The sequence below is a fragment of the Felis catus genome, chromosome E2 (genome assembly GCF_018350175.1).
Source record: "Felis catus isolate Fca126 chromosome E2, F.catus_Fca126_mat1.0, whole genome shotgun sequence".
Classification (NCBI taxonomy): domain Eukaryota; kingdom Metazoa; phylum Chordata; class Mammalia; order Carnivora; family Felidae; genus Felis; species Felis catus.
Genome location: NC_058382.1, coordinates 26,159,467 through 26,172,812, shown reverse-complemented (window position 1 = coordinate 26,172,812; position 13,346 = coordinate 26,159,467). Strand labels below are relative to the sequence as shown.

The following is a 13,346-nucleotide window of genomic DNA, read 5'->3' as shown; positions in this document are numbered from 1 at the left end:
AACTTAAAAATTTAAACAAAAGTCTTACTAATTTAAAAAAATTTTGTGTTGGGTACCATTTGTACAACACAATTAATTTAAACATTTTCATTTTGGCTGCACATGAAAAAAGTGGCAGTAGAAAATAAAATGACTGAGGATTTTCAAATAGCAGAATAAGCAATTTTGCCTTGAAGGAGAAGCAATATTAAATACCAGTTTTCAAAAAAAAATCCACATTTAAAAATATGTAGTTCAAGTCACAATATTTTTCTCAGTAGAGACCCCTGAGATGCATAATTAACTGCCTTAGATGGCCCATTTGAAAGGACAATGTCCCTTCAGAGTATAACGTTACTAATTTGGGCACAGAAAAGAAGTCTTGAGAATGAGAACATGATTAAAAAAGAGGGAAGAGGAATAGAAGAAAGAAATAAAAAGCAGGAGTAAAGTACATGAGATCAAAATTGCAATCACTAAAAACTGCATTCTCAGCCACTGCAGAATACTGTCTTCTATCCACAGCAGGCGCCTGCCCCAGAGCTGCTATTGCAGCATGGATCCGATTTGCTTGGAGATAGCCTCGTCATTCAAATGTTTTGTTGTTTACCTGAGAGCAATAGAAGACTTTCTACACTATTGGGATATTGGTCCTTAAGAACTTTGATACAACCTTTCATATCAATTTTTGAAGTTTTGGCAAATGCTCCCACTAAATTGTATGTGTCATAAAGTATTATGACACCCAACATTACCCTCAAGCAGAATGACACCGTCTCTTCGTTTGTAAATCTGCTTCTGTATTCCGGTGTTTCGAGCGTGACTCTGCATACACTAGCCGTGGTGCTTAGACAATCTGTGGTATTTTCTTTGGTAAATTTTTATTTTCTGATACAAATTTTGTTGTGGCATCACTTCAGGTTTTCAGCATTGAGACTGCCCCAGCATAAAACAAAGACAGTCGATTTGCCAATTTATTATTTACTTCATTTTCTCCTTTTGCTGCAACATTATTAATTCTCATAAGAGTCAATGTTCTTCTATAATACAGAAATCATTCTGTATGGAGGGATTTGTCATCTTGAGTTTGTCCAACTGGAGTGTGAAGAGTCTCCACAAACTGTTTAGGAAGAGCCTGCTCTCGCTCTAGATGCTGGGTGGAAGAGTATGGGGTACTTGTCAAGGCTCCCAGAAGATCTCTTAGTGCTTCTTCTAACCTCTAAGAAAATTCGTAAAATTTCTTTAAAAAAATTTTTTAATGTTTATTTTTGACAGAGAGAGACACAGAGCATGAGCAGCAGAGGGGCAAGAGAGAGCAGGAGACACAGAATCTGAAACAGGCTCCAGGCTCTGAACTGTCAGCACAGAGCCCGATGCAGGGCTCGAACTCACAGACCACGAGATCATGACCTGAGCCGAAGTTGGATGCTCAACCGACTGAGCCACCCAGGGGCCCCCAAATTTCTTTAATTTGCGTACTAGTGGAACAACTGCACCTCAAGCCTTCTCATCTGCTGGATGCTGGATTGCATCTCGTATTTCATGGCCACCTCCTCTATGTTATTGCAAATCTTCCAAGATACTTCTGCATCTTTTAATACTACATTCACCTGATTACAAATTTCCTTCTCAAACTCTTTAGGCTGGGCATTTTAAAACTCAAGGAAAAAATTTGACCCCTGCTCAACATCTGTGCATGTCAAAACTTTAAGATTCCTCATGTTAAGGTACCTCTTCTACTGAAAGAAATCTTCAGCCAGTGCTGGTGATTCTGTTTTTGTCAATCAACTTGGTAACCTTGAATGAATTATTCAAACTCCAGGCCTCAGTTTCTTGCCCAGCCACCAGCACTCGCATAAAAGGAGGACACTTGCCCACACCACCTCCCGCTGTGTCCCATCCCCCTCAAATAACATATTTAAAGATAAATCTAACAAAATATGTGCAAGATATATACAAAGAAACTACAAACTCTGATAGAAGAACTCAAAGAACTAAATAAATGGAGAGATATTCCATGTTCATGGATAAGAAGATATTGCCAAGGTGTCAGTTCTTCCCAACTTGAACCATAGAGTCAATACAATCCCGATAAAAACCCCACCAGTTTTTGGATATCAACAAACTGATTCTTTCTATATGGAAAGACAAAAACAAAATAAAAGAAAAATATCCAACCCAATATTCAAGGAGAAGAACAAAGTCAGAAAACTGATACTACTTGACCTCAAGACTTAGTATAAGGCTACATAATCAAGACAGTGTGGTATTAGTGAAAAAATAGACAAATAGATCAATGGAACAGAATGGAGAGTCCAGAAATAGACTCATATACATATTGTTAACTAATCTTTGACAAAAGTATAAAGGCATTGGAGAAAAGATGGTCTTTTCAACAAATGGTGCTGGAACAACTGGACCTTCACATACAAGGAACTGAATCTAAACACAGACCTTACATCCTTCACAAAAATTAATTCGAAATGGATCATATACCTAAATGCAAGATTCAAAACTATAAGACTTCTAGAGGATAGCATAGTTTTCTCCTAATCTAGATGACTTTGGCTTTGGCAATGACTTTTTAGTATAACACCAATGCACAATCTGTGAAAGAAACAAATAATAAGCTGGATTTCATTATAACTAAAAACTTCTGCTCTGCAAAAGACAATGTCAAGGAGAATGAGAATATAAGCCACAGAATGGAAGAAAATATTTGCAAAAGGATTATAAATACCTGTTAGTCAAATATAAAGAATTCTTCAAAACTCAATGATAAGAAAATGTGCTCAATTAAATAATGGGAAACAGACCCAAAGAAATACCTCACCAAAGAAAATACACAGATGCAGGTAAGCATAGGAAAAAATGCCCCACATCATATGTCATTAGGGAAATTCAAATTAAAACAATGAAATTCCACTATACACCTGTCAGAATAGCCAAATCTAGAACACTGATGACAACAAATACTGGTGAAGATGTGGATCAACAGGAACTCTCATTCTTTGTTGGTAGGAAAGCAAAATGGTACAGCCACTTTGGAAGACATTTTGGAAGTCTCCTATACTACTAAACATACACTTTCCATAAGATCCAGCAATCAAGTTCTTTGGTATTTACACAAATTACTTGAAAATGTATGTTTACATAACAACCTGCACATGGATGTTTATAGCAGATTGATTCATGATTGCCTATATTTGCAAGCAAGAAAGATGTCCTTTAGTAGGTGAATGAATAAACTGGTACATTCAAAAAATTGAATATTATTCAGTGCTAAAAAGAAATGATCTTATGAAGCCATGAAAAGATATTGAGGAAACTTCAATTCATATTATTAAGTGAAAGAAACCAATCTGGAAAGCTACATAGTGTATCATTCCAACTATATGGTACCCTGAAAAAGGCAAAACTATAGAGACACTAAAAAGATCAGTGGTTGCCAGGGGTTGGGGGAAAGGGAGGGATGAGCAAGTGGAACACAGAGGATTTCTAGGGAAGCAAAATTATTCTGGATGATACTATAGTGGTGAATACATGTCATTTTACTTTTGTCAAAGCCCAAGGAATGTACAACACCAATAAAAAGCTCTCACATAAACTATGAACTTTGGGTGATAATGCGCTAATGTAGGTTCATTGATTATAACAAATATACTATTACATCAAAGGATTTTAATATTAGGGGTGGTTATGTGTAGTGGGGCAGGGTATATATGGGAAATCTGTGTACCTTCCACTTAATTTTGCTGTGAGTCTAAAACTGCTCTTAATAAAGTCATTTAAAAAGAGAAAATTTATTATATATATTCTGTAAATGAAAAATAATTATTAGCCATGAACAGAAAATAACTCTAGCTTCCTTTATTCTTTGCTTCCTTTCCTGAAAAATTCAGTCCAAAAGTCAGCAGGTGGTTCCAAGCAGAGTAAGTCTGTGTGGATTGTGGAGCAGCCCACTGTGAAGTGTCACAAATATCAAGAGGATAACATCCCTGCAACATGGGATGGGATACCAGAGTCTATGCATGGAGGCAGTGGTGGTGATGACCCAATGCAATGTGTCAAAGCCTGGGAAGAGTGAAGAATTTATCCATACATGGTAAAGAGGTGCATGTAAGGTAAGATGGATAGGGTGTAGGGCAGCAAGTGGGATGAAGAAGACAACTGTGTAAGACAGTATGGAGTTTTAGAACTCTAGCTGGGTAAAGATGGCAACCATGGGGTAGGGTGTCAGGTCCAGGAAAGATGAAGAAGAAAACTGTGTATTGAGGGGTGATGGTAGCAGCAGCCAATGCAGGATGTTGGAGCCTGAGCAGGGTCAGAAGGATACATGTAATGGAGATACAAGAGGTATTAGTCAGTGTAAGATGCCAAAGCCCAAGTAGGGTGAAAGGGCATCTGTGCATGGGACAGTCATGATGATTGGAGACTGGCTATATATAAGAGGGTTGCTCCAAGAATTAAATAGATTGAAATAGATGGATGGTAATGGGAGCCAGTTTTCTCATTGTTGGAGAAGGGAGTTATAAATATAAAAGGGAAGAAAGTGGAATGAAACCTGAGGTGTTGGATTGAATTTAGTATGAACTTATGATAGTAGTGAGATAGAGAGATAGAAGAGTTAAAAATAAAGTAAACAAAAACAAACAGAGAGGGCTTGGGAACAATGACATCCCAATACCAATGAGCACACGTAATACCCAGACCTTGGTTTCTAAATACCATTCTCCACTAAAAGTAACCAGAACTCCTTAGGGAAATGGCTGATTCTAGGGCTATGGCTGAAGATCCTAGAGAACCTTGTGGAGGGAAGCAAGGAAGTGCTCAGAGAATGATTGGACATGTCAAAAGGAGAAAGGACATACCGGAGAGCTTCTTACTGACCAAACCTGAGACAATTTGAATACCAAAATAAATAATGATCTATAAGAGATTAGAGCCAATAGAATAAGATAGGATTTTATGAGTATACACAGACATAAATAATTTCATGGATAGAAAAAAAGTTTTTTTTTTCTCTCAGCAGAATGTTCATAGAATAACAGAATGAGAAATTCACTGTTTGATAACCATCAGAGTAATGATTAATTCATCCAAGAAACATCAATGGATGCTAAAATTAGTCCTTAAAATGTAACAAGGAACAGGATATTTACATAATATCAATGTATCTCCCTACAAAATACATTTATACAAAGTGTATAAATTACAAAAGATAAAAGAGTAGCTTTCTTTACAGTGGAAAAACTGGCAGACATCACCTTAATTAAGTAATCAGAGTTAACATTAGCAGTAATGGGACAAATCAACACATGTGCTCTCTGAGAGGATGCAGAGAGGAACGATATATCACCTCTGTGATATTTTGCCAAAGATGCATAATCTGGATCTAATCATGAAGAAATGTCAGACAAATGCAAATTGAAGGACACTTTACAAAATAACTCACCTGGGATCTTTGAAAGTGTTGAGATCATGAAAGTCAAGGAAAGACTGACAAACTGTTTCAGACTGAAAAAAAAAAACTAAAGAGATATGACAACTAAATACAGTGAACTTAAACTGGATTATTTTGCTAGAAAAGATGTCTATTTTTGGTGCAATTGGTGAAATCTAATTGAGGGCTGTGACTTATAGGATAATTGCATCTCGGCATTAGCTTCCCAATTTTAAGGGTTATATTTGTGGTCATGAAGAGAATGTGCTTGTTTGTAGGAATTATAGTCAAATATTCAGGGGTGATGAGCTTCATGTCAACAACTTACTCTTCAATAGGGAAAAAATATTATGTAAATTTCTTAAACTTATCTGTACATTTGAGGTTGGTTCATATTAAAGATTATTTTAGTTTAAAAAGAAAGTGACTATAAAATAAGTACAGTGAAAACAAAATGTTAAATACTACATTGGGTTGCCTGCTAAGGGCTGGGAGCCTGAAGTCTCCACTCTCTTTTTTAAATGGAGATTAACAAGTGTTTGGTATTAAGGACATGCTCATTAGGGGTGCCTTGGTGGCTCAATAAGAGCATAGGACTCTTCATTCCAGCTGAGGTGAGATCTCATGTGAGATCGAGCAGCCTGCTTGGGTTCTCTCCCTCTCTCTCTGCCCCTCCCCTGCTCACTCATGCATGTGTGCACTGTCTCTCAAAATAAATATTTTAAAAAGGACATAATCATAAACAGATACTTTATTCTGCCATAAAAGAGTGAAAGAAATTAGAAAGGAAAATAACTTTCTCTTGATAGGTTTGAATGTTATATAACCTTCTGTGTTTACTTAAAATCATTTCCTATGTCACTGTAAGTGTTTGGTCTATTCTTTAGGAAACACTGGAATGCAGTGACCCAAATATATACTTAATGCTGAGTAGATGTATAAGGGTAACCTGCTTCTTCTTTTTTTTTTAAAGAAACACTATTTCTTTAAAATAGAGGAATGTGGGCAAAAGAATATTGTTAAGAGAAAGCCCCAAATTATCTCTAGACTTCACCCTATTTGTCTCATATTCTTTCACACCCAACCAAGGTAATGTTTAGTCTCCTTTTGTTAATACTCAATCTCTGAAACCCAGAGTGTCCATAGAATGTTTTACAGAGCCCCAGTCCCCAGTATTCAGCAGCCTATTGACATGTTCACTTATATATCCTACCCATATCACAATGCTTAAATATTCAAAACTAAGCATTTCTTTTTCCTATCTCTATCCCAAGTCTCAAATATGTCCCCCTTCCCCTCATGTCTGCCTTAGTGAGTAACACTCTCATACAACAGTTTTTCAAACTAGGACACAGGGCATCGTTCTTGACACCTCTTTACTTCTTTTCACTACCCAGTAGACACTCTCCATAACTGAGTCCTATGAGCCTACCCTAGAATATATCATAGATGCACCCATGTTTCCCCAGAGTCACTGCCTCCATTCCAACCCAAACTCCTGACTGGCCATTCGACTTCCATTCCTGCCCTCTCCAATTTATTCTCCAGACTGCAGCCAGAGCTAATCTTTTTAAAAGATAAAACTGATCTTGTAACTCTCTTCCATAAAATCTTTCAAAGCTGCTCTAATGTAATAGCCAGCAGCCACATGTGATTATTAAATTTAAATTAATTAAAATTAAATAAAAGTAAACATTCAGTTCTGTGTTGCACCAACCACATTTTGTGTGTTCAATAGTCACCTGTGGCAAATGACTGCCATATTGAACAGCATAGACTATAGAACATAGGAACATTCAATTGGATAGTGCTGCTTCAAAGGTTTCCCACTGCTTTTGGACAAAGTTCAAACTTTTGTGAATATCTACAAGGCCCCTCTTGACTGGATTTTAGCTCCTTTTCCAACTTTTTAAAATGCTTCTCCCCCAACCAGCCACCATACTCCAGTCATGTGGGATTTCTTCTCATTTCCTCAAATGGACAAATGGCTTGAGAGGGAGAGATGAGCAGGAGAGAGGTGGAGAGAGAGGGAGAGAGAGAATCCCAAGCAGGCTCTGCACTGTCAGCACAAAGCCTAACGTGGGGCTCGAACTCATGAACCGTGAGATTATGACCTCAGCCGAAACCGAGAGACAGACACTTACCTGACTGAACCACCCAGGTGCCCCCCCACACATCAAGAAACATTTTTAAAGCAGTTTTAGGTTTACAACAAAATTTAAGAAGAAGGAACAGAGATTTCCCATATACCCATGCCTCCATATATGCATAGCCTCTCCCATTCTTAACATCACATGGTACAATTTTTTTACCAAGGATAAAGCTACAGTGACATGTCATAATCACCTAAAGTCCATAGTTTACCTTGGGATTCACTTTTGGTGATGCACATTCTATTGGTTTAAACAAATGTAAAATGTATAACGACATATCCACCATGATAATATCATACAGAGTATATTCACTGCCCTAAAACTCCTCTGTGCTCTATCTATTCATCTAACTCCCACTCCCTGGCACTGATCTTTTTACTGTCTCCATAGTTTTGCCTTTTCCAGAATGTCATATAATTGAAATCATACAGCATGTAGCCATTTCAGTTTGTCTTCTTCCACTTACTAAGATGCACTGAAGTTTCCTCCATGTCTATTCATAGCTTGATAGCTCAGTTCTTTTCAGTGCTGAATAAGATTCACTGTCTGGATGTGCCACAGTTTATGTATCCATTCACCTACTGAAGGACATCTTGGTTGCTTCCAAGTTTTGGCAAATACAAATAAAGCTGCTGTAAAAACATCCATATGCAGGTTTTTGTGTGGACATAAGTTTTCAACTCCTTTGCGTAAATACCAAGAAGCATGATTGTGGAATGTATGGCAAGAGTATATTTACTTTTGTGAGAAACTGCCAAACAGTCCTCTAATGTGACTGTATACCTGCTTTTCTTTCTCTATGTCATTACCATATTCACAATGGTGATACATTTAACTCTGTGTTTATGTAATGTCTACTTCCCTAATTCTGTAAAGAAAGACACCCTAATTTTTGCTTACCACTCTATTTCCATTGCACAACAGTGCCTGGCACATAAAATTTACTCATTATTTTCTGAACAAGAAGAAAGTAATTTTATAGCAATGTAATGCTATAATCTACAGGTCTCTTTGGGGAATTAGGCTAGGTATAGAGTAGGTAGTAGAAATCAGGAAAACAATTTTCCACACATTTTCCTACCTTACTACTTCTTAACCATGAGTTCTTGTTTCCAAGACTAGTTTTTTCTACTGAGGCAGTCCAAGAAAAGACTTTCTCTATTCTCGTGTCTTCATAATTCAGCATTAGTTCCTCATCTGTGAAATGGGGATACATTTTCTCTGCCTGATATCTGGGGCCACACTAGTAGATCTCTTTAGAGACATTTCTGCCCCAGCCTATAATTGTGTAATCTCTGTCTAGAAGGCTGGTTTCCCCCATAGGCAAATTTGTGACTAAGTATCTTACTGCAGAGGTTAATTGCACAGAAAATGTGGTTTGCGGACCATCAACTTTTTTCCCTCCCATGTTTCTGCTATTAGGCTGCAATAAATGCTTGACTTAAATAAACCCTAAAAATATCAAGAAGGAAAAGAAAACAAGGAGAAATCTAATACCTGAAACACCCATAATCTGGACCATTTGCTGTGTAAAAGGGAGAGTTGATATTGCCCTAGAGAGAGAGCATGCGCTAATTGGAGGCATTCCTACACAGCATGATGAGTGAAACAAACCATCTCTCTTATAGAAGTACCCACCCCCTGGCAGGAGAGAGATGGGAGATAGGTCTCCTTAACATCACAAAACAGCAGAGCTTGAGGGAATTTAGCAGACCTCAGGTTAAAGCACAAATGTTCACATTTGCAGAAGCAAGCCCTGAGGACTTGAACTCAGGTGTTTACACTTGCAATCCAGAGTCACTAAAAGGCAGCATTGCCACAGCACCAGATAATAGGGGGTTAAAGCTGATTGTGCATAAAGTCTCTTCACTGGCTCCTACACCAAGTTTTCTGCATTAGGAGTGACAGGAAAGGTATCATGATGCTGTCATCAGGATGTCAGGGGAAAGGTTCAATCCACACCCGCCCCGAGGCCTAACATCTGAATCTTGCTTTGGATGAAATCAGTGTCAGACGTGCTCCATTTTTAAACTATACACCTACACCATGTCCTGAGTCAGCAAGACCTTTCTCTTATTCCTTTCCAAATGAGTGAGGGACTTAGGATCCTCATTTGGTCACAAATTCCTTCCTCATTACATATTTAATGCAAGGACCAGTTCTTTCCCTCTATGCCTTGAGGACTCTTAATTTGATGCCGGGGCCCAGGGCAGGAAAGTGACTCTTTCCTATCACCATATCCATCCAACAGAATGATTGCAATTTACCTGATCTCCTACTTAGAAGCAGAGGATAGCCAAAGAAAAAACATTTCCTTCTCTTCCCTTCTCCCCTGGAATAATCAAGTTAGGCACTGGGGCTGGGGAAAGAAGGGGCTTGGGCATGGAGAAATAAATATCAAAATAACTTTTTTTCTTTTTAAAAAACATTCATCTATTTTTGAAAGAGAGAGGGAATGCATGCATGAGAGGGAGAGGGGCAGAGAGAGAGGGGGACAGAGGATCCAAAATGGGCTCTGTGGTGACAGCAGAGAGCCTGATGCGGGGCTCAAACTCACGAACCGTGAGATCATGACCTGAGTCCAAGTCAGATGCTTAACTGACTGAGATGCTCAGGCACCCCTCAAAATAACTTTTTTTTTTACTGAGATCTCATTCAGTCTGCAAATAATTCTGATACAAAGTGGAAAATTGTCACAGTTTCAAAAATATGGTTTGGGAATCATGGTCAAAAAAGTCCCTGATAAAAGGACCACACATGAAAAATCACTAATTAAACATCCTCTCTCTCTCTCTCTCTCTCTCTCTCTCTCTCTCTCACACACACACACACACACACACACACACACAGAGTTATTCTTACAATACATTGCAACCTAGGAAATGGCTTCTCCATTGAAGAAATCTAATGATTTTTCTCAAAAGAAATATACTAGAATACATGGGCCATGCTGAAGGAATAAAGATATCCTAAATTAAGCACATTGTGGTCATGAATTCAATTCTACCTGCCAGGGTCACTGGCTATAAACAGACAACTAGTATTCTTTATTTTGCTACATAAACAGTGGCTTTTCATTGGATTTCCTGCTGCTAGTCTCTGAAAACCATTGCCTAGGCCACCAGCAGGGCTGCTAATTGAAGAGCTGAGCAGGTTTTTCCCCAAAAGTCAGGATGACATGGTGAAACTGGGCACATTGCCTCTGCTCCCCAAGCATCCTTTTGGAAAGCATGCTCTTCTAAACAGAAATGAAACTTGCAAGGCGCAGCAGACAGAAGGCTGAAGGTCAAGTGATAAATTCCAAGTGTTAAGACATGCTTTACTAACTAATCTTCTGTTCCACCATGTCTCTGTGTATGTGAGGCAAAGCTGCCGGAGTGAAGAACAGAGATTCACAGGCTCAGGAAGAGCTAAAGAATTTGGGCCAGAACTGGAGGAAGGATGCTCTCTGACTAGGACCTACTTACTACTTGTTGAACACTTGCAATGTGCCAAGTAGATAGATAAATGATAGATAGATGGTACCAGATAGACATGTAATATTTAATTTCACAAAGTAATATATATTTATATATATATGCATATATGTACATATTGTGTGTGTGTGTGTGTGTATACTTATAAGAAAATCAGACTTCAGAAAAGTTGACTAAGTATATTGGTTTGTCCCCACATCAGAACTTGAGAAAAGATTTGAGTGTAGTTACTTTATTTTAAGGTGATCCCAGTAAACAGGAGTAAGGGAGTGTAATATGAGGAAGGGAGAAAGAGCCAACAGTGTTATTGAGCTAGTTCCTGCTGTGCAATGGGGCTCAATCCCACTACAGAGTCTTTGAAGAACTGTGTAGGAATGTGCCTCAGAATTGTGCCTTCAAAGAATAAGAGGCTGGGCATTAATCTCCTGGAATCTTCTGGCATTAAACTTCTGGAATGTTCCACATTTGAGCTGAAAGAGGTCCCCTAGCTTTGGAGGAGACCTTTGAGTCAGGAAAGCTGATAGGCTGATTCAGCTGGCCTTTGAGAGAAATGTGTTCTGTATGTGTGTGGATCTGTGTGTATGGCCATAATTACAGCTGAAATAAAAGCTGAGTGGAAATGATGCCAGTCACAAAAACCTGTTAGAGTTTCCAACCTGCCTGACTTCAAGACCCATGATCTTCGCACTCTATCATGGTATTTTTCTAGGACTGGGCATCAGCAGTGTCAGGACACCTTGTCTGTTCTAGGTATTCATCCTGTAGCCCATTCCTACAGTTCTTACTCTTAGGTAGAAGTCAAGCCTTAGTTGAAGACAATACATTTTCCCCATGCCAGGAGTTCTTAAGGTTTGAGAGAGGATGCTAGAACAGCTCTTTTGAGGTATGCTAAATACACAGGTAATGAACTCTCCATCAATAAGATGTTCCATAAGCCCAGGTGAATGACAGAAAGTCATAATGTGAATGTCTGCACCAGATGGTGAATTAGATGTTAAAGGAAATTTCAGGATTAAATTCCAGTTCCAGGATTCTACTCCACTTTTTCATGGGGAGATTCATATCTATGCTTATATATGTGCACATATGAATTATGTAAAATCATACTTATAAGGGAGCAAATTACAGTGTTTCACTTTTTTTTTTTTTTTATCCAACAATATACCTTATGGATTGTTTTAGTCAGTTTGGGCTTCTATAACAAAATGACATGGACTGGCAAGCTTAAAAAACAAACATTTATTTCTCACAGTTCTGGAGTTTGGGAAGTCCAAGAGCAAAGTGCCAGCAGATTTGGTGTCTAGTGAGAACCCACTTCCTGGTTTGAATATGGCTGTCTTCTCATTGTATCTTCACATGGCAGAGTGCAGAGAGAGAGGAAGCAAACTCTCTTCTGTCTTTTCTTATCAGGGCATTAATCTCATCATGTGGGCTCCATCCTCATGACCTAATTACCTCCCAAAGGCTCCACTTCCAAATACTATCACATTGGGGATTAGGCTCAATATATGAATTCAAGGTGGGGGAGGGGGGGTGGGCACATTCAGTCCATAACACAGCTTAATCACTCTATATCAGCTTGTATCTATCTTAATATTTGGATATTGGCTCACTGTATAAGTAGTGGATGACTTATTTAACCAGGTCCTTCTTACATTTACATGGTTTCCAGTGTTTTGCTTCAGTGAACATCTTTACACATATATCTTTTGTGAGGTATATCTTAGGATAAATTCCTAGTAATTTCTGGGAAAATTGGTATATGCATTTAAATTGATAGATATTGCCAAAATTATCCTCCAAAGGGTGTCATACCAATTGATAATGATGTAAATATATGGCAGTGTGATATGAGGAAGGAAATATGTCACCAAAAATATGTCTCATCAATCTTTTGAACTCTAGGGAGACTTCTTTTTATTCTGATTATTTTTTACTAAGTGAAAGATGTTAGGAATTGGCATGAAATCATTGCTAGTCTTGGCACTGAAAATCACACATATGACCTTCATTTAGTGTCTGAACACTATTTCAGTTGTCTCTATATCCACCATCTTACCAGTTCTCTTTCAGTGTGTAACAAACCACTCCTTAGTGGCTGGAAACAATAACTATTTATTTAACCCACAGTTCTGCAGGCTGACCATTTAAATATGGGCTCAACTGTTTGTTTCTTTTTTCCTGGATGAGCTCACTCATGTAGGTCATGCTAGGTCAGCTCATCTCTGCTCCACATTGTCTCTCATCTTCCTGGAGCCTAGTTCGAGCTTGTTCGCATGGAAGCTAGCAGGATTT

The 13,346-nt window shown here is 38.3% G+C and overlaps 1 pseudogene; it reads right to left on the bottom strand.

Moving 5' to 3' along the window:
* Positions 1-525: 525 nt before the first annotated feature.
* LOC101088896 lies at positions 526-1,700 on the bottom strand (annotated as a pseudogene).
* Positions 1,701-13,346: the final 11,646 nt, after the last annotated feature.